This window comes from Phyllobates terribilis, unplaced genomic scaffold (assembly GCF_046119375.1).
Source record: "Phyllobates terribilis strain yellow unplaced genomic scaffold, ASM4611937v1 Scaffold_4109__1_contigs__length_64988, whole genome shotgun sequence".
NCBI classification, from domain to species: Eukaryota; Metazoa; Chordata; class Amphibia; order Anura; family Dendrobatidae; genus Phyllobates; species Phyllobates terribilis.
In genome coordinates, this window is record NW_027366861.1 from 1 (window position 1) to 16,637 (window position 16,637).

Below are 16,637 nucleotides of genomic sequence, written 5' to 3' on the forward strand. Positions count from 1 at the left end.
GGGAATCCAAATAACTTACAGGACCCATGAGTTGTTGAGTCTCTTGACACTTTGGTGTAAAAAGGGGTGGTTGAGAATGAGTTGAGCTACGAATCCAAATTGAATCTTGCGTGAAGGGTCAGAATGAAGTGCCAAAACGCGGGCGTTCAGCATTTTTGCCTGAAAAAAACAAATCCTACCTGAAATACGTTTGTTTTAAAAACACACGTCAGTCTTTGAATGTTGGCAACGGTGTAGAAAAGGATGCGTTTCCATACCGGGAGTCGAACCCAGGCCACCTGGGTGAAAACCAGGAATCCTAAGCGCTAGACCATACGGGAGAAGATGTACTGCCAGCTCACTTACAATATGAAAAAAAAGAGGTGTACTGCTTTGCACAAGCAACTTCCGCAGATTATTACATGCATCTTGCCTCGTTAGCGCAGCAGGTAGCGCGTCAGTCTCGTAATCTGAAGGTCGTGAGTTCGATTCTCACATGGGGCACTGGTACCTTGTTTCCGTAACTGATTTTGCCACTATCTTGGCTAGAGAGTCACAGCTCTTTTCCATTCAGTAACAAAACATCACCAATTGATGGAAGGGGAGCTCCAATGACAGACAGGGATAAAGGCTTGTTGAGTCCCTTAACACCCAGGAATTAAAAGTGAGAGATATGAATGGTTTGAGATATGACATCAAATAAGCTTTTGTGCAAATAAATATCCAAAAAATCTGGTGGTCTGCATTTTTGGCAGCAAAGTGCAGTTCCAACCTAAACTGATTCTGTCTGCAAGGCACGTGTCGGCTTTGGAATGTGGACACTAGTCCCAAAAAAAAGTCTCTCCCATAGCAGGAATTGAACCAGTCAACCAGGAATACTAACTAAGTCTTTCTCCACATGGTGTAAGCAGTACAGTAAACAGCAAGACAGGTGTAAAAAAAAAAAAAAAAAAAAAAAGAGTGTTTTGCTTTGAATACAAAACATAAACATTACAAGAGCTAAAACACGCTACATGGTCAAGGTTTTTGGCACGTCAGTTGAATAATTTGAAGATCATGAGTTTTTTGCTCACAAGTGCCATCCTCCTTTTCTCAAGAGATTTTGTCACTAACTCTGAACTTTCCAATTCAGTTCTAAACTGTTTCCGATTAGAAAGAACATGGGAGCCCTAATGACTGACAGGACACATGGCTTGTTGAGTCCCTTGACACTTTTGTGTAAAACTGTGTAGTTGAAAAAGGCTTAAGCTATGAAACAAAAGGAAATCTTTTGCAAAAGTCATAATGCATCGCCAATGTTAAGTATTTTTGTTGCAAAGTGAAAATCTACCAGAAACATTTTTGATTGAAAAACACGCATCAGTCTTTGAATGGTGGCAGTAGCTAAGATAAAGGTGCATTCCCATACCGGGAGTCGAACCCGGGCCACCTGGGTGAGAACCAGGAATCCTAACCGCTAGACCATATGGGAAAAGATGCGCTAACGTCTCAGTGACATTATGAAAAAAATAAGTTTTCTGCTATGCACAATAAACTTCTGCAGATCTGCAGGTGCAACTTGCTTCGTTAGCGCAGTAGGTAGTGCGTCAGTCTCGTATCTGAAGGTTGTGAGTTTGAGCCTCACACGGGGCACTGTTCCCTCCTTTTCTCGAGAGATTTTGTCACCAACTTAGAACTTTTCCATTCAATTCTACAACGTTTTCCATTAGAAAGGAAATGGGAATCCAAATAACTTACAGGACCCATGAGTTGTTGAGTCTCTTGACACTTTGGTGTAAAAAGGGGTGGTTGAGAATGAGTTGAGCTACGAATCCAAATTGAATCTTGCGTGAAGGGTCAGAATGAAGTGCCAAAACGCGGGCGTTCAGCATTTTTGCCTGAAAAAAACAAATCCTACCTGAAATACGTTTGTTTTAAAAACACACGTCAGTCTTTGAATGTTGGCAACGGTGTAGAAAAGGATGCGTTTCCATACCGGGAGTCGAACCCAGGCCACCTGGGTGAAAACCAGGAATCCTAAGCGCTAGACCATACGGGAGAAGATGTACTGCCAGCTCACTTACAATATGAAAAAAAAGAGGTGTACTGCTTTGCACAAGCAACTTCCGCAGATTATTACATGCATCTTGCCTCGTTAGCGCAGCAGGTAGCGCGTCAGTCTCGTAATCTGAAGGTCGTGAGTTCGATTCTCACATGGGGCACTGGTACCTTGTTTCCGTAACTGATTTTGCCACTATCTTGGCTAGAGAGTCACAGCTCTTTTCCATTCAGTAACAAAACATCACCAATTGATGGAAGGGGAGCTCCAATGACAGACAGGGATAAAGGCTTGTTGAGTCCCTTAACACCCAGGAATTAAAAGTGAGAGATATGAATGGTTTGAGATATGACATCAAATAAGCTTTTGTGCAAATAAATATCCAAAAAATCTGGTGGTCTGCATTTTTGGCAGCAAAGTGCAGTTCCAACCTAAACTGATTCTGTCTGCAAGGCACGTGTCGGCTTTGGAATGTGGACACTAGTCCCAAAAAAAAGTCTCTCCCATAGCAGGAATTGAACCAGTCAACCAGGAATACTAACTAAGTCTTTCTCCACATGGTGTAAGCAGTACAGTAAACAGCAAGACAGGTGTAAAAAAAAAAAAAAAAAAAAAAGAGTGTTTTGCTTTGAATACAAAACATAAACATTACAAGAGCTAAAACACGCTACATGGTCAAGGTTTTTGGCACGTCAGTTGAATAATTTGAAGATCATGAGTTTTTTGCTCACAAGTGCCATCCTCCTTTTCTCAAGAGATTTTGTCACTAACTCTGAACTTTCCAATTCAGTTCTAAACTGTTTCCGATTAGAAAGAACATGGGAGCCCTAATGACTGACCAGGACACATGGCTTGTTGAGTCCCTTGACACTTTTGTGTAAAACTGTGTAGTTGAAAAAGGCTTAAGCTATGAAACAAAAGGAAATCTTTTGCAAAAGTCATAATGCATCGCCAATGTTAAGTATTTTTGTTGCAAAGTGAAAATCTACCAGAAACATTTTTGATTGAAAAACACGCATCAGTCTTTGAATGGTGGCAGTAGCTAAGATAAAGGTGCATTCCCATACCGGGAGTCGAACCCGGGCCACCTGGGTGAGAACCAGGAATCCTAACCGCTAGACCATATGGGAAAAGATGCGCTAACGTCTCAGTGACATTATGAAAAAAATAAGTTTTCTGCTATGCACAATAAACTTCTGCAGATCTGCAGGTGCAACTTGCTTCGTTAGCGCAGTAGGTAGTGCGTCAGTCTCGTAATCTGAAGGTTGTGAGTTTGAGCCTCACACGGGGCACTGTTCCCTCCTTTTCTCGAGAGATTTTGTCACCAACTTAGAACTTTTCCATTCAATTCTACAACGTTTTCCATTAGAAAGGAAATGGGAATCCAAATAACTTACAGGACCCATGAGTTGTTGAGTCTCTTGACACTTTGGTGTAAAAAGGGGTGGTTGAGAATGAGTTGAGCTACGAATCCAAATTGAATCTTGCGTGAAGGGTCAGAATGAAGTGCCAAAACGCGGGCGTTCAGCATTTTTGCCTGAAAAAAACAAATCCTACCTGAAATACGTTTGTTTTAAAAACACACGTCAGTCTTTGAATGTTGGCAACGGTGTAGAAAAGGATGCGTTTCCATACCGGGAGTCGAACCCAGGCCACCTGGGTGAAAACCAGGAATCCTAAGCGCTAGACCATACGGGAGAAGATGTACTGCCAGCTCACTTACAATATGAAAAAAAAGAGGTGTACTGCTTTGCACAAGCAACTTCCGCAGATTATTACATGCATCTTGCCTCGTTAGCGCAGCAGGTAGCGCGTCAGTCTCGTAATCTGAAGGTCGTGAGTTCGATTCTCACATGGGGCACTGGTACCTTGTTTCCGTAACTGATTTTGCCACTATCTTGGCTAGAGAGTCACAGCTCTTTTCCATTCAGTAACAAAACATCACCAATTGATGGAAGGGGAGCTCCAATGACAGACAGGGATAAAGGCTTGTTGAGTCCCTTAACACCCAGGAATTAAAAGTGAGAGATATGAATGGTTTGAGATATGACATCAAATAAGCTTTTGTGCAAATAAATATCCAAAAAATCTGGTGGTCTGCATTTTTGGCAGCAAAGTGCAGTTCCAACCTAAACTGATTCTGTCTGCAAGGCACGTGTCGGCTTTGGAATGTGGACACTAGTCCCAAAAAAAAGTCTCTCCCATAGCAGGAATTGAACCAGTCAACCAGGAATACTAACTAAGTCTTTCTCCACATGGTGTAAGCAGTACAGTAAACAGCAAGACAGGTGTAAAAAAAAAAAAAAAAAAAAAAGAGTGTTTTGCTTTGAATACAAAACATAAACATTACAAGAGCTAAAACACGCTACATGGTCAAGGTTTTTGGCACGTCAGTTGAATAATTTGAAGATCATGAGTTTTTTGCTCACAAGTGCCATCCTCCTTTTCTCAAGAGATTTTGTCACTAACTCTGAACTTTCCAATTCAGTTCTAAACTGTTTCCGATTAGAAAGAACATGGGAGCCCTAATGACTGACAGGACACATGGCTTGTTGAGTCCCTTGACACTTTTGTGTAAAACTGTGTAGTTGAAAAAGGCTTAAGCTATGAAACAAAAGGAAATCTTTTGCAAAAGTCATAATGCATCGCCAATGTTAAGTATTTTTGTTGCAAAGTGAAAATCTACCAGAAACATTTTTGATTGAAAAACACGCATCAGTCTTTGAATGGTGGCAGTAGCTAAGATAAAGGTGCATTCCCATACCGGGAGTCGAACCCGGGCCACCTGGGTGAGAACCAGGAATCCTAACCGCTAGACCATATGGGAAAAGATGCGCTAACGTCTCAGTGACATTATGAAAAAAATAAGTTTTCTGCTATGCACAATAAACTTCTGCAGATCTGTAGGTGCAACTTGCTTCGTTAGCGCAGTAGGTAGTGCGTCAGTCTCGTAATCTGAAGGTTGTGAGTTTGAGCCTCACACGGGGCACTGTTCCCTCCTTTTCTCGAGAGATTTTGTCACCAACTTAGAACTTTTCCATTCAATTCTACAACGTTTTCCATTAGAAAGGAAATGGGAATCCAAATAACTTACAGGACCCATGAGTTGTTGAGTCTCTTGACACTTTGGTGTAAAAAGGGGTGGTTGAGAATGAGTTGAGCTACGAATCCAAATTGAATCTTGCGTGAAGGGTCAGAATGAAGTGCCAAAACGCGGGCGTTCAGCATTTTTGCCTGAAAAAAACAAATCCTACCTGAAATACGTTTGTTTTAAAAACACACGTCAGTCTTTGAATGTTGGCAACGGTGTAGAAAAGGATGCGTTTCCATACCGGGAGTCGAACCCAGGCCACCTGGGTGAAAACCAGGAATCCTAAGCGCTAGACCATACGGGAGAAGATGTACTGCCAGCTCACTTACAATATGAAAAAAAAGAGGTGTACTGCTTTGCACAAGCAACTTCCGCAGATTATTACATGCATCTTGCCTCGTTAGCGCAGCAGGTAGCGCGTCAGTCTCGTAATCTGAAGGTCGTGAGTTCGATTCTCACATGGGGCACTGGTACCTTGTTTCCGTAACTGATTTTGCCACTATCTTGGCTAGAGAGTCACAGCTCTTTTCCATTCAGTAACAAAACATCACCAATTGATGGAAGGGGAGCTCCAATGACAGACAGGGATAAAGGCTTGTTGAGTCCCTTAACACCCAGGAATTAAAAGTGAGAGATATGAATGGTTTGAGATATGACATCAAATAAGCTTTTGTGCAAATAAATATCCAAAAAATCTGGTGGTCTGCATTTTTGGCAGCAAAGTGCAGTTCCAACCTAAACTGATTCTGTCTGCAAGGCACGTGTCGGCTTTGGAATGTGGACACTAGTCCCAAAAAAAAGTCTCTCCCATAGCAGGAATTGAACCAGTCAACCAGGAATACTAACTAAGTCTTTCTCCACATGGTGTAAGCAGTACAGTAAACAGCAAGACAGGTGTAAAAAAAAAAAAAAAAAAAAAGAGTGTTTTGCTTTGAATACAAAACATAAACATTACAAGAGCTAAAACACGCTACATGGTCAAGGTTTTTGGCACGTCAGTTGAATAATTTGAAGATCATGAGTTTTTTGCTCACAAGTGCCATCCTCCTTTTCTCAAGAGATTTTGTCACTAACTCTGAACTTTCCAATTCAGTTCTAAACTGTTTCCGATTAGAAAGAACATGGGAGCCCTAATGACTGACAGGACACATGGCTTGTTGAGTCCCTTGACACTTTTGTGTAAAACTGTGTAGTTGAAAAAGGCTTAAGCTATGAAACAAAAGGAAATCTTTTGCAAAAGTCATAATGCATCGCCAATGTTAAGTATTTTTGTTGCAAAGTGAAAATCTACCAGAAACATTTTTGATTGAAAAACACGCATCAGTCTTTGAATGGTGGCAGTAGCTAAGATAAAGGTGCATTCCCATACCGGGAGTCGAACCCGGGCCACCTGGGTGAGAACCAGGAATCCTAACCGCTAGACCATATGGGAAAAGATGCGCTAACGTCTCAGTGACATTATGAAAAAAATAAGTTTTCTGCTATGCACAATAAACTTCTGCAGATCTGTAGGTGCAACTTGCTTCGTTAGCGCAGTAGGTAGTGCGTCAGTCTCGTAATCTGAAGGTTGTGAGTTTGAGCCTCACACGGGGCACTGTTCCCTCCTTTTCTCGAGAGATTTTGTCACCAACTTAGAACTTTTCCATTCAATTCTACAACGTTTTCCATTAGAAAGGAAATGGGAATCCAAATAACTTACAGGACCCATGAGTTGTTGAGTCTCTTGACACTTTGGTGTAAAAAGGGGTGGTTGAGAATGAGTTGAGCTACGAATCCAAATTGAATCTTGCGTGAAGGGTCAGAATGAAGTGCCAAAACGCGGGCGTTCAGCATTTTTGCCTGAAAAAAACAAATCCTACCTGAAATACGTTTGTTTTAAAAACACACGTCAGTCTTTGAATGTTGGCAACGGTGTAGAAAAGGATGCGTTTCCATACCGGGAGTCGAACCCAGGCCACCTGGGTGAAAACCAGGAATCCTAAGCGCTAGACCATACGGGAGAAGATGTACTGCCAGCTCACTTACAATATGAAAAAAAAGAGGTGTACTGCTTTGCACAAGCAACTTCCGCAGATTATTACATGCATCTTGCCTCGTTAGCGCAGCAGGTAGCGCGTCAGTCTCGTAATCTGAAGGTCGTGAGTTCGATTCTCACATGGGGCACTGGTACCTTGTTTCCGTAACTGATTTTGCCACTATCTTGGCTAGAGAGTCACAGCTCTTTTCCATTCAGTAACAAAACATCACCAATTGATGGAAGGGGAGCTCCAATGACAGACAGGGATAAAGGCTTGTTGAGTCCCTTAACACCCAGGAATTAAAAGTGAGAGATATGAATGGTTTGAGATATGACATCAAATAAGCTTTTGTGCAAATAAATATCCAAAAAATCTGGTGGTCTGCATTTTTGGCAGCAAAGTGCAGTTCCAACCTAAACTGATTCTGTCTGCAAGGCACGTGTCGGCTTTGGAATGTGGACACTAGTCCCAAAAAAAAGTCTCTCCCATAGCAGGAATTGAACCAGTCAACCAGGAATACTAACTAAGTCTTTCTCCACATGGTGTAAGCAGTACAGTAAACAGCAAGACAGGTGTAAAAAAAAAAAAAAAAAAAAAAGAGTGTTTTGCTTTGAATACAAAACATAAACATTACAAGAGCTAAAACACGCTACATGGTCAAGGTTTTTGGCACGTCAGTTGAATAATTTGAAGATCATGAGTTTTTTGCTCACAAGTGCCATCCTCCTTTTCTCAAGAGATTTTGTCACTAACTCTGAACTTTCCAATTCAGTTCTAAACTGTTTCCGATTAGAAAGAACATGGGAGCCCTAATGACTGACAGGACACATGGCTTGTTGAGTCCCTTGACACTTTTGTGTAAAACTGTGTAGTTGAAAAAGGCTTAAGCTATGAAACAAAAGGAAATCTTTTGCAAAAGTCATAATGCATCGCCAATGTTAAGTATTTTTGTTGCAAAGTGAAAATCTACCAGAAACATTTTTGATTGAAAAACACGCATCAGTCTTTGAATGGTGGCAGTAGCTAAGATAAAGGTGCATTCCCATACCGGGAGTCGAACCCGGGCCACCTGGGTGAGAACCAGGAATCCTAACCGCTAGACCATATGGGAAAAGATGCGCTAACGTCTCAGTGACATTATGAAAAAAATAAGTTTTCTGCTATGCACAATAAACTTCTGCAGATCTGCAGGTGCAACTTGCTTCGTTAGCGCAGTAGGTAGTGCGTCAGTCTCGTAATCTGAAGGTTGTGAGTTTGAGCCTCACACGGGGCACTGTTCCCTCCTTTTCTCGAGAGATTTTGTCACCAACTTAGAACTTTTCCATTCAATTCTACAACGTTTTCCATTAGAAAGGAAATGGGAATCCAAATAACTTACAGGACCCATGAGTTGTTGAGTCTCTTGACACTTTGGTGTAAAAAGGGGTGGTTGAGAATGAGTTGAGCTACGAATCCAAATTGAATCTTGCGTGAAGGGTCAGAATGAAGTGCCAAAACGCGGGCGTTCAGCATTTTTGCCTGAAAAAAACAAATCCTACCTGAAATACGTTTGTTTTAAAAACACACGTCAGTCTTTGAATGTTGGCAACGGTGTAGAAAAGGATGCGTTTCCATACCGGGAGTCGAACCCAGGCCACCTGGGTGAAAACCAGGAATCCTAAGCGCTAGACCATACGGGAGAAGATGTACTGCCAGCTCACTTACAATATGAAAAAAAAGAGGTGTACTGCTTTGCACAAGCAACTTCCGCAGATTATTACATGCATCTTGCCTCGTTAGCGCAGCAGGTAGCGCGTCAGTCTCAAGGTCGTGAGTTCGATTCTCACATGGGGCACTGGTACCTTGTTTCCGTAACTGATTTTGCCACTATCTTGGCTAGAGAGTCACAGCTCTTTTCCATTCAGTAACAAAACATCACCAATTGATGGAAGGGGAGCTCCAATGACAGACAGGGATAAAGGCTTGTTGAGTCCCTTAACACCCAGGAATTAAAAGTGAGAGATATGAATGGTTTGAGATATGACATCAAATAAGCTTTTGTGCAAATAAATATCCAAAAAATCTGGTGGTCTGCATTTTTGGCAGCAAAGTGCAGTTCCAACCTAAACTGATTCTGTCTGCAAGGCACGTGTCGGCTTTGGAATGTGGACACTAGTCCCAAAAAAAAGTCTCTCCCATAGCAGGAATTGAACCAGTCAACCAGGAATACTAACTAAGTCTTTCTCCACATGGTGTAAGCAGTACAGTAAACAGCAAGACAGGTGTAAAAAAAAAAAAAAAAAAAAAAGAGTGTTTTGCTTTGAATACAAAACATAAACATTACAAGAGCTAAAACACGCTACATGGTCAAGGTTTTTGGCACGTCAGTTGAATAATTTGAAGATCATGAGTTTTTTGCTCACAAGTGCCATCCTCCTTTTCTCAAGAGATTTTGTCACTAACTCTGAACTTTCCAATTCAGTTCTAAACTGTTTCCGATTAGAAAGAACATGGGAGCCCTAATGACTGACAGGACACATGGCTTGTTGAGTCCCTTGACACTTTTGTGTAAAACTGTGTAGTTGAAAAAGGCTTAAGCTATGAAACAAAAGGAAATCTTTTGCAAAAGTCATAATGCATCGCCAATGTTAAGTATTTTTGTTGCAAAGTGAAAATCTACCAGAAACATTTTTGATTGAAAAACACGCATCAGTCTTTGAATGGTGGCAGTAGCTAAGATAAAGGTGCATTCCCATACCGGGAGTCGAACCCGGGCCACCTGGGTGAGAACCAGGAATCCTAACCGCTAGACCATATGGGAAAAGATGCGCTAACGTCTCAGTGACATTATGAAAAAAATAAGTTTTCTGCTATGCACAATAAACTTCTGCAGATCTGTAGGTGCAACTTGCTTCGTTAGCGCAGTAGGTAGTGCGTCAGTCTCGTAATCTGAAGGTTGTGAGTTTGAGCCTCACACGGGGCACTGTTCCCTCCTTTTCTCGAGAGATTTTGTCACCAACTTAGAACTTTTCCATTCAATTCTACAACGTTTTCCATTAGAAAGGAAATGGGAATCCAAATAACTTACAGGACCCATGAGTTGTTGAGTCTCTTGACACTTTGGTGTAAAAAGGGGTGGTTGAGAATGAGTTGAGCTACGAATCCAAATTGAATCTTGCGTGAAGGGTCAGAATGAAGTGCCAAAACGCGGGCGTTCAGCATTTTTGCCTGAAAAAAACAAATCCTACCTGAAATACGTTTGTTTTAAAAACACACGTCAGTCTTTGAATGTTGGCAACGGTGTAGAAAAGGATGCGTTTCCATACCGGGAGTCGAACCCAGGCCACCTGGGTGAAAACCAGGAATCCTAAGCGCTAGACCATACGGGAGAAGATGTACTGCCAGCTCACTTACAATATGAAAAAAAAGAGGTGTACTGCTTTGCACAAGCAACTTCCGCAGATTATTACATGCATCTTGCCTCGTTAGCGCAGCAGGTAGCGCGTCAGTCTCGTAATCTGAAGGTCGTGAGTTCGATTCTCACATGGGGCACTGGTACCTTGTTTCCGTAACTGATTTTGCCACTATCTTGGCTAGAGAGTCACAGCTCTTTTCCATTCAGTAACAAAACATCACCAATTGATGGAAGGGGAGCTCCAATGACAGACAGGGATAAAGGCTTGTTGAGTCCCTTAACACCCAGGAATTAAAAGTGAGAGATATGAATGGTTTGAGATATGACATCAAATAAGCTTTTGTGCAAATAAATATCCAAAAAATCTGGTGGTCTGCATTTTTGGCAGCAAAGTGCAGTTCCAACCTAAACTGATTCTGTCTGCAAGGCACGTGTCGGCTTTGGAATGTGGACACTAGTCCCAAAAAAAAGTCTCTCCCATAGCAGGAATTGAACCAGTCAACCAGGAATACTAACTAAGTCTTTCTCCACATGGTGTAAGCAGTACAGTAAACAGCAAGACAGGTGTAAAAAAAAAAAAAAAAAAAAAGAGTGTTTTGCTTTGAATACAAAACATAAACATTACAAGAGCTAAAACACGCTACATGGTCAAGGTTTTTGGCACGTCAGTTGAATAATTTGAAGATCATGAGTTTTTTGCTCACAAGTGCCATCCTCCTTTTCTCAAGAGATTTTGTCACTAACTCTGAACTTTCCAATTCAGTTCTAAACTGTTTCCGATTAGAAAGAACATGGGAGCCCTAATGACTGACAGGACACATGGCTTGTTGAGTCCCTTGACACTTTTGTGTAAAACTGTGTAGTTGAAAAAGGCTTAAGCTATGAAACAAAAGGAAATCTTTTGCAAAAGTCATAATGCATCGCCAATGTTAAGTATTTTTGTTGCAAAGTGAAAATCTACCAGAAACATTTTTGATTGAAAAACACGCATCAGTCTTTGAATGGTGGCAGTAGCTAAGATAAAGGTGCATTCCCATACCGGGAGTCGAACCCGGGCCACCTGGGTGAGAACCAGGAATCCTAACCGCTAGACCATATGGGAAAAGATGCGCTAACGTCTCAGTGACATTATGAAAAAAATAAGTTTTCTGCTATGCACAATAAACTTCTGCAGATCTGTAGGTGCAACTTGCTTCGTTAGCGCAGTAGGTAGTGCGTCAGTCTCGTAATCTGAAGGTTGTGAGTTTGAGCCTCACACGGGGCACTGTTCCCTCCTTTTCTCGAGAGATTTTGTCACCAACTTAGAACTTTTCCATTCAATTCTACAACGTTTTCCATTAGAAAGGAAATGGGAATCCAAATAACTTACAGGACCCATGAGTTGTTGAGTCTCTTGACACTTTGGTGTAAAAAGGGGTGGTTGAGAATGAGTTGAGCTACGAATCCAAATTGAATCTTGCGTGAAGGGTCAGAATGAAGTGCCAAAACGCGGGCGTTCAGCATTTTTGCCTGAAAAAAACAAATCCTACCTGAAATACGTTTGTTTTAAAAACACACGTCAGTCTTTGAATGTTGGCAACGGTGTAGAAAAGGATGCGTTTCCATACCGGGAGTCGAACCCAGGCCACCTGGGTGAAAACCAGGAATCCTAAGCGCTAGACCATACGGGAGAAGATGTACTGCCAGCTCACTTACAATATGAAAAAAAAGAGGTGTACTGCTTTGCACAAGCAACTTCCGCAGATTATTACATGCATCTTGCCTCGTTAGCGCAGCAGGTAGCGCGTCAGTCTCGTAATCTGAAGGTCGTGAGTTCGATTCTCACATGGGGCACTGGTACCTTGTTTCCGTAACTGATTTTGCCACTATCTTGGCTAGAGAGTCACAGCTCTTTTCCATTCAGTAACAAAACATCACCAATTGATGGAAGGGGAGCTCCAATGACAGACAGGGATAAAGGCTTGTTGAGTCCCTTAACACCCAGGAATTAAAAGTGAGAGATATGAATGGTTTGAGATATGACATCAAATAAGCTTTTGTGCAAATAAATATCCAAAAAATCTGGTGGTCTGCATTTTTGGCAGCAAAGTGCAGTTCCAACCTAAACTGATTCTGTCTGCAAGGCACGTGTCGGCTTTGGAATGTGGACACTAGTCCCAAAAAAAAGTCTCTCCCATAGCAGGAATTGAACCAGTCAACCAGGAATACTAACTAAGTCTTTCTCCACATGGTGTAAGCAGTACAGTAAACAGCAAGACAGGTGTAAAAAAAAAAAAAAAAAAAAGAGTGTTTTGCTTTGAATACAAAACATAAACATTACAAGAGCTAAAACACGCTACATGGTCAAGGTTTTTGGCACGTCAGTTGAATAATTTGAAGATCATGAGTTTTTTGCTCACAAGTGCCATCCTCCTTTTCTCAAGAGATTTTGTCACTAACTCTGAACTTTCCAATTCAGTTCTAAACTGTTTCCGATTAGAAAGAACATGGGAGCCCTAATGACTGACAGGACACATGGCTTGTTGAGTCCCTTGACACTTTTGTGTAAAACTGTGTAGTTGAAAAAGGCTTAAGCTATGAAACAAAAGGAAATCTTTTGCAAAAGTCATAATGCATCGCCAATGTTAAGTATTTTTGTTGCAAAGTGAAAATCTACCAGAAACATTTTTGATTGAAAAACACGCATCAGTCTTTGAATGGTGGCAGTAGCTAAGATAAAGGTGCATTCCCATACCGGGAGTCGAACCCGGGCCACCTGGGTGAGAACCAGGAATCCTAACCGCTAGACCATATGGGAAAAGATGCGCTAACGTCTCAGTGACATTATGAAAAAAATAAGTTTTCTGCTATGCACAATAAACTTCTGCAGATCTGCAGGTGCAACTTGCTTCGTTAGCGCAGTAGGTAGTGCGTCAGTCTCGTAATCTGAAGGTTGTGAGTTTGAGCCTCACACGGGGCACTGTTCCCTCCTTTTCTCGAGAGATTTTGTCACCAACTTAGAACTTTTCCATTCAATTCTACAACGTTTTCCATTAGAAAGGAAATGGGAATCCAAATAACTTACAGGACCCATGAGTTGTTGAGTCTCTTGACACTTTGGTGTAAAAAGGGGTGGTTGAGAATGAGTTGAGCTACGAATCCAAATTGAATCTTGCGTGAAGGGTCAGAATGAAGTGCCAAAACGCGGGCGTTCAGCATTTTTGCCTGAAAAAAACAAATCCTACCTGAAATACGTTTGTTTTAAAAACACACGTCAGTCTTTGAATGTTGGCAACGGTGTAGAAAAGGATGCGTTTCCATACCGGGAGTCGAACCCAGGCCACCTGGGTGAAAACCAGGAATCCTAAGCGCTAGACCATACGGGAGAAGATGTACTGCCAGCTCACTTACAATATGAAAAAAAAGAGGTGTACTGCTTTGCACAAGCAACTTCCGCAGATTATTACATGCATCTTGCCTCGTTAGCGCAGCAGGTAGCGCGTCAGTCTCGTAATCTGAAGGTCGTGAGTTCGATTCTCACATGGGGCACTGGTACCTTGTTTCCGTAACTGATTTTGCCACTATCTTGGCTAGAGAGTCACAGCTCTTTTCCATTCAGTAACAAAACATCACCAATTGATGGAAGGGGAGCTCCAATGACAGACAGGGATAAAGGCTTGTTGAGTCCCTTAACACCCAGGAATTAAAAGTGAGAGATATGAATGGTTTGAGATATGACATCAAATAAGCTTTTGTGCAAATAAATATCCAAAAAATCTGGTGGTCTGCATTTTTGGCAGCAAAGTGCAGTTCCAACCTAAACTGATTCTGTCTGCAAGGCACGTGTCGGCTTTGGAATGTGGACACTAGTCCCAAAAAAAAGTCTCTCCCATAGCAGGAATTGAACCAGTCAACCAGGAATACTAACTAAGTCTTTCTCCACATGGTGTAAGCAGTACAGTAAACAGCAAGACAGGTGTAAAAAAAAAAAAAAAAAAAAAAGAGTGTTTTGCTTTGAATACAAAACATAAACATTACAAGAGCTAAAACACGCTACATGGTCAAGGTTTTTGGCACGTCAGTTGAATAATTTGAAGATCATGAGTTTTTTGCTCACAAGTGCCATCCTCCTTTTCTCAAGAGATTTTGTCACTAACTCTGAACTTTCCAATTCAGTTCTAAACTGTTTCCGATTAGAAAGAACATGGGAGCCCTAATGACTGACAGGACACATGGCTTGTTGAGTCCCTTGACACTTTTGTGTAAAACTGTGTAGTTGAAAAAGGCTTAAGCTATGAAACAAAAGGAAATCTTTTGCAAAAGTCATAATGCATCGCCAATGTTAAGTATTTTTGTTGCAAAGTGAAAATCTACCAGAAACATTTTTGATTGAAAAACACGCATCAGTCTTTGAATGGTGGCAGTAGCTAAGATAAAGGTGCATTCCCATACCGGGAGTCGAACCCGGGCCACCTGGGTGAGAACCAGGAATCCTAACCGCTAGACCATATGGGAAAAGATGCGCTAACGTCTCAGTGACATTATGAAAAAAATAAGTTTTCTGCTATGCACAATAAACTTCTGCAGATCTGTAGGTGCAACTTGCTTCGTTAGCGCAGTAGGTAGTGCGTCAGTCTCGTAATCTGAAGGTTGTGAGTTTGAGCCTCACACGGGGCACTGTTCCCTCCTTTTCTCGAGAGATTTTGTCACCAACTTAGAACTTTTCCATTCAATTCTACAACGTTTTCCATTAGAAAGGAAATGGGAATCCAAATAACTTACAGGACCCATGAGTTGTTGAGTCTCTTGACACTTTGGTGTAAAAAGGGGTGGTTGAGAATGAGTTGAGCTACGAATCCAAATTGAATCTTGCGTGAAGGGTCAGAATGAAGTGCCAAAACGCGGGCGTTCAGCATTTTTGCCTGAAAAAAACAAATCCTACCTGAAATACGTTTGTTTTAAAAACACACGTCAGTCTTTGAATGTTGGCAACGGTGTAGAAAAGGATGCGTTTCCATACCGGGAGTCGAACCCAGGCCACCTGGGTGAAAACCAGGAATCCTAAGCGCTAGACCATACGGGAGAAGATGTACTGCCAGCTCACTTACAATATGAAAAAAAAGAGGTGTACTGCTTTGCACAAGCAACTTCCGCAGATTATTACATGCATCTTGCCTCGTTAGCGCAGCAGGTAGCGCGTCAGTCTCGTAATCTGAAGGTCGTGAGTTCGATTCTCACATGGGGCACTGGTACCTTGTTTCCGTAACTGATTTTGCCACTATCTTGGCTAGAGAGTCACAGCTCTTTTCCATTCAGTAACAAAACATCACCAATTGATGGAAGGGGAGCTCCAATGACAGACAGGGATAAAGGCTTGTTGAGTCCCTTAACACCCAGGAATTAAAAGTGAGAGATATGAATGGTTTGAGATATGACATCAAATAAGCTTTTGTGCAAATAAATATCCAAAAAATCTGGTGGTCTGCATTTTTGGCAGCAAAGTGCAGTTCCAACCTAAACTGATTCTGTCTGCAAGGCACGTGTCGGCTTTGGAATGTGGACACTAGTCCCAAAAAAAAGTCTCTCCCATAGCAGGAATTGAACCAGTCAACCAGGAATACTAACTAAGTCTTTCTCCACATGGTGTAAGCAGTACAGTAAACAGCAAGACAGGTGTAAAAAAAAAAAAAAAAAAAAAAGAGTGTTTTGCTTTGAATACAAAACATAAACATTACAAGAGCTAAAACACGCTACATGGTCAAGGTTTTTGGCACGTCAGTTGAATAATTTGAAGATCATGAGTTTTTTGCTCACAAGTGCCATCCTCCTTTTCTCAAGAGATTTTGTCACTAACTCTGAACTTTCCAATTCAGTTCTAAACTGTTTCCGATTAGAAAGAACATGGGAGCCCTAATGACTGACAGGACACATGGCTTGTTGAGTCCCTTGACACTTTTGTGTAAAACTGTGTAGTTGAAAAAGGCTTAAGCTATGAAACAAAAGGAAATCTTTTGCAAAAGTCATAATGCATCGCCAATGTTAAGTATTTTTGTTGCAAAGTGAAAATCTACCAGAAACATTTTTGATTGAAAAACACGCATCAGTCTTTGAATGGTGGCAGTAGCTAAGATAAAGGTG

At 41.5% G+C, this 16,637-nt stretch overlaps 16 non-coding genes across 16 annotated transcripts; 9 read left to right on the forward strand and 7 right to left on the reverse strand.

The window, feature by feature from the left end:
* The first annotated feature begins 410 nt into the window (after positions 1-410).
* Positions 411-483, forward strand: TRNAT-CGU (transfer RNA threonine (anticodon CGU)). The gene has a single exon. It is a non-coding gene; the product is annotated as a tRNA-Thr (tRNA).
* An 895-nt stretch (positions 484-1,378) lies between these two features.
* On the reverse strand, positions 1,379-1,450 carry TRNAE-CUC (transfer RNA glutamic acid (anticodon CUC)). Its single transcript has one exon. It is a non-coding gene; the product is annotated as a tRNA-Glu (tRNA).
* A 657-nt stretch (positions 1,451-2,107) lies between these two features.
* On the forward strand, positions 2,108-2,180 carry TRNAT-CGU (transfer RNA threonine (anticodon CGU)). The gene has a single exon. It is a non-coding gene; the product is annotated as a tRNA-Thr (tRNA).
* An 895-nt stretch (positions 2,181-3,075) lies between these two features.
* TRNAE-CUC (transfer RNA glutamic acid (anticodon CUC)) lies at positions 3,076-3,147 on the reverse strand. The gene has a single exon. It is a non-coding gene; the product is annotated as a tRNA-Glu (tRNA).
* A 658-nt stretch (positions 3,148-3,805) lies between these two features.
* Positions 3,806-3,878, forward strand: TRNAT-CGU (transfer RNA threonine (anticodon CGU)). Its single transcript has one exon. It is a non-coding gene; the product is annotated as a tRNA-Thr (tRNA).
* Positions 3,879-4,772: 894 nt separating this feature from the next.
* TRNAE-CUC (transfer RNA glutamic acid (anticodon CUC)) lies at positions 4,773-4,844 on the reverse strand. Its single transcript has one exon. It is a non-coding gene; the product is annotated as a tRNA-Glu (tRNA).
* Positions 4,845-5,502: 658 nt separating this feature from the next.
* On the forward strand, positions 5,503-5,575 carry TRNAT-CGU (transfer RNA threonine (anticodon CGU)). Its single transcript has one exon. It is a non-coding gene; the product is annotated as a tRNA-Thr (tRNA).
* Positions 5,576-6,468: 893 nt separating this feature from the next.
* Positions 6,469-6,540, reverse strand: TRNAE-CUC (transfer RNA glutamic acid (anticodon CUC)). Its single transcript has one exon. It is a non-coding gene; the product is annotated as a tRNA-Glu (tRNA).
* A 658-nt stretch (positions 6,541-7,198) lies between these two features.
* Positions 7,199-7,271, forward strand: TRNAT-CGU (transfer RNA threonine (anticodon CGU)). Its single transcript has one exon. It is a non-coding gene; the product is annotated as a tRNA-Thr (tRNA).
* Positions 7,272-8,165: 894 nt separating this feature from the next.
* On the reverse strand, positions 8,166-8,237 carry TRNAE-CUC (transfer RNA glutamic acid (anticodon CUC)). The gene has a single exon. It is a non-coding gene; the product is annotated as a tRNA-Glu (tRNA).
* Positions 8,238-9,854: 1,617 nt separating this feature from the next.
* TRNAE-CUC (transfer RNA glutamic acid (anticodon CUC)) lies at positions 9,855-9,926 on the reverse strand. Its single transcript has one exon. It is a non-coding gene; the product is annotated as a tRNA-Glu (tRNA).
* A 658-nt stretch (positions 9,927-10,584) lies between these two features.
* TRNAT-CGU (transfer RNA threonine (anticodon CGU)) lies at positions 10,585-10,657 on the forward strand. Its single transcript has one exon. It is a non-coding gene; the product is annotated as a tRNA-Thr (tRNA).
* Positions 10,658-11,550: 893 nt separating this feature from the next.
* Positions 11,551-11,622, reverse strand: TRNAE-CUC (transfer RNA glutamic acid (anticodon CUC)). The gene has a single exon. It is a non-coding gene; the product is annotated as a tRNA-Glu (tRNA).
* A 658-nt stretch (positions 11,623-12,280) lies between these two features.
* On the forward strand, positions 12,281-12,353 carry TRNAT-CGU (transfer RNA threonine (anticodon CGU)). The gene has a single exon. It is a non-coding gene; the product is annotated as a tRNA-Thr (tRNA).
* Positions 12,354-13,975: 1,622 nt separating this feature from the next.
* Positions 13,976-14,048, forward strand: TRNAT-CGU (transfer RNA threonine (anticodon CGU)). Its single transcript has one exon. It is a non-coding gene; the product is annotated as a tRNA-Thr (tRNA).
* A 1,624-nt stretch (positions 14,049-15,672) lies between these two features.
* On the forward strand, positions 15,673-15,745 carry TRNAT-CGU (transfer RNA threonine (anticodon CGU)). The gene has a single exon. It is a non-coding gene; the product is annotated as a tRNA-Thr (tRNA).
* The last annotated feature ends 892 nt before the right edge of the window (positions 15,746-16,637 follow it).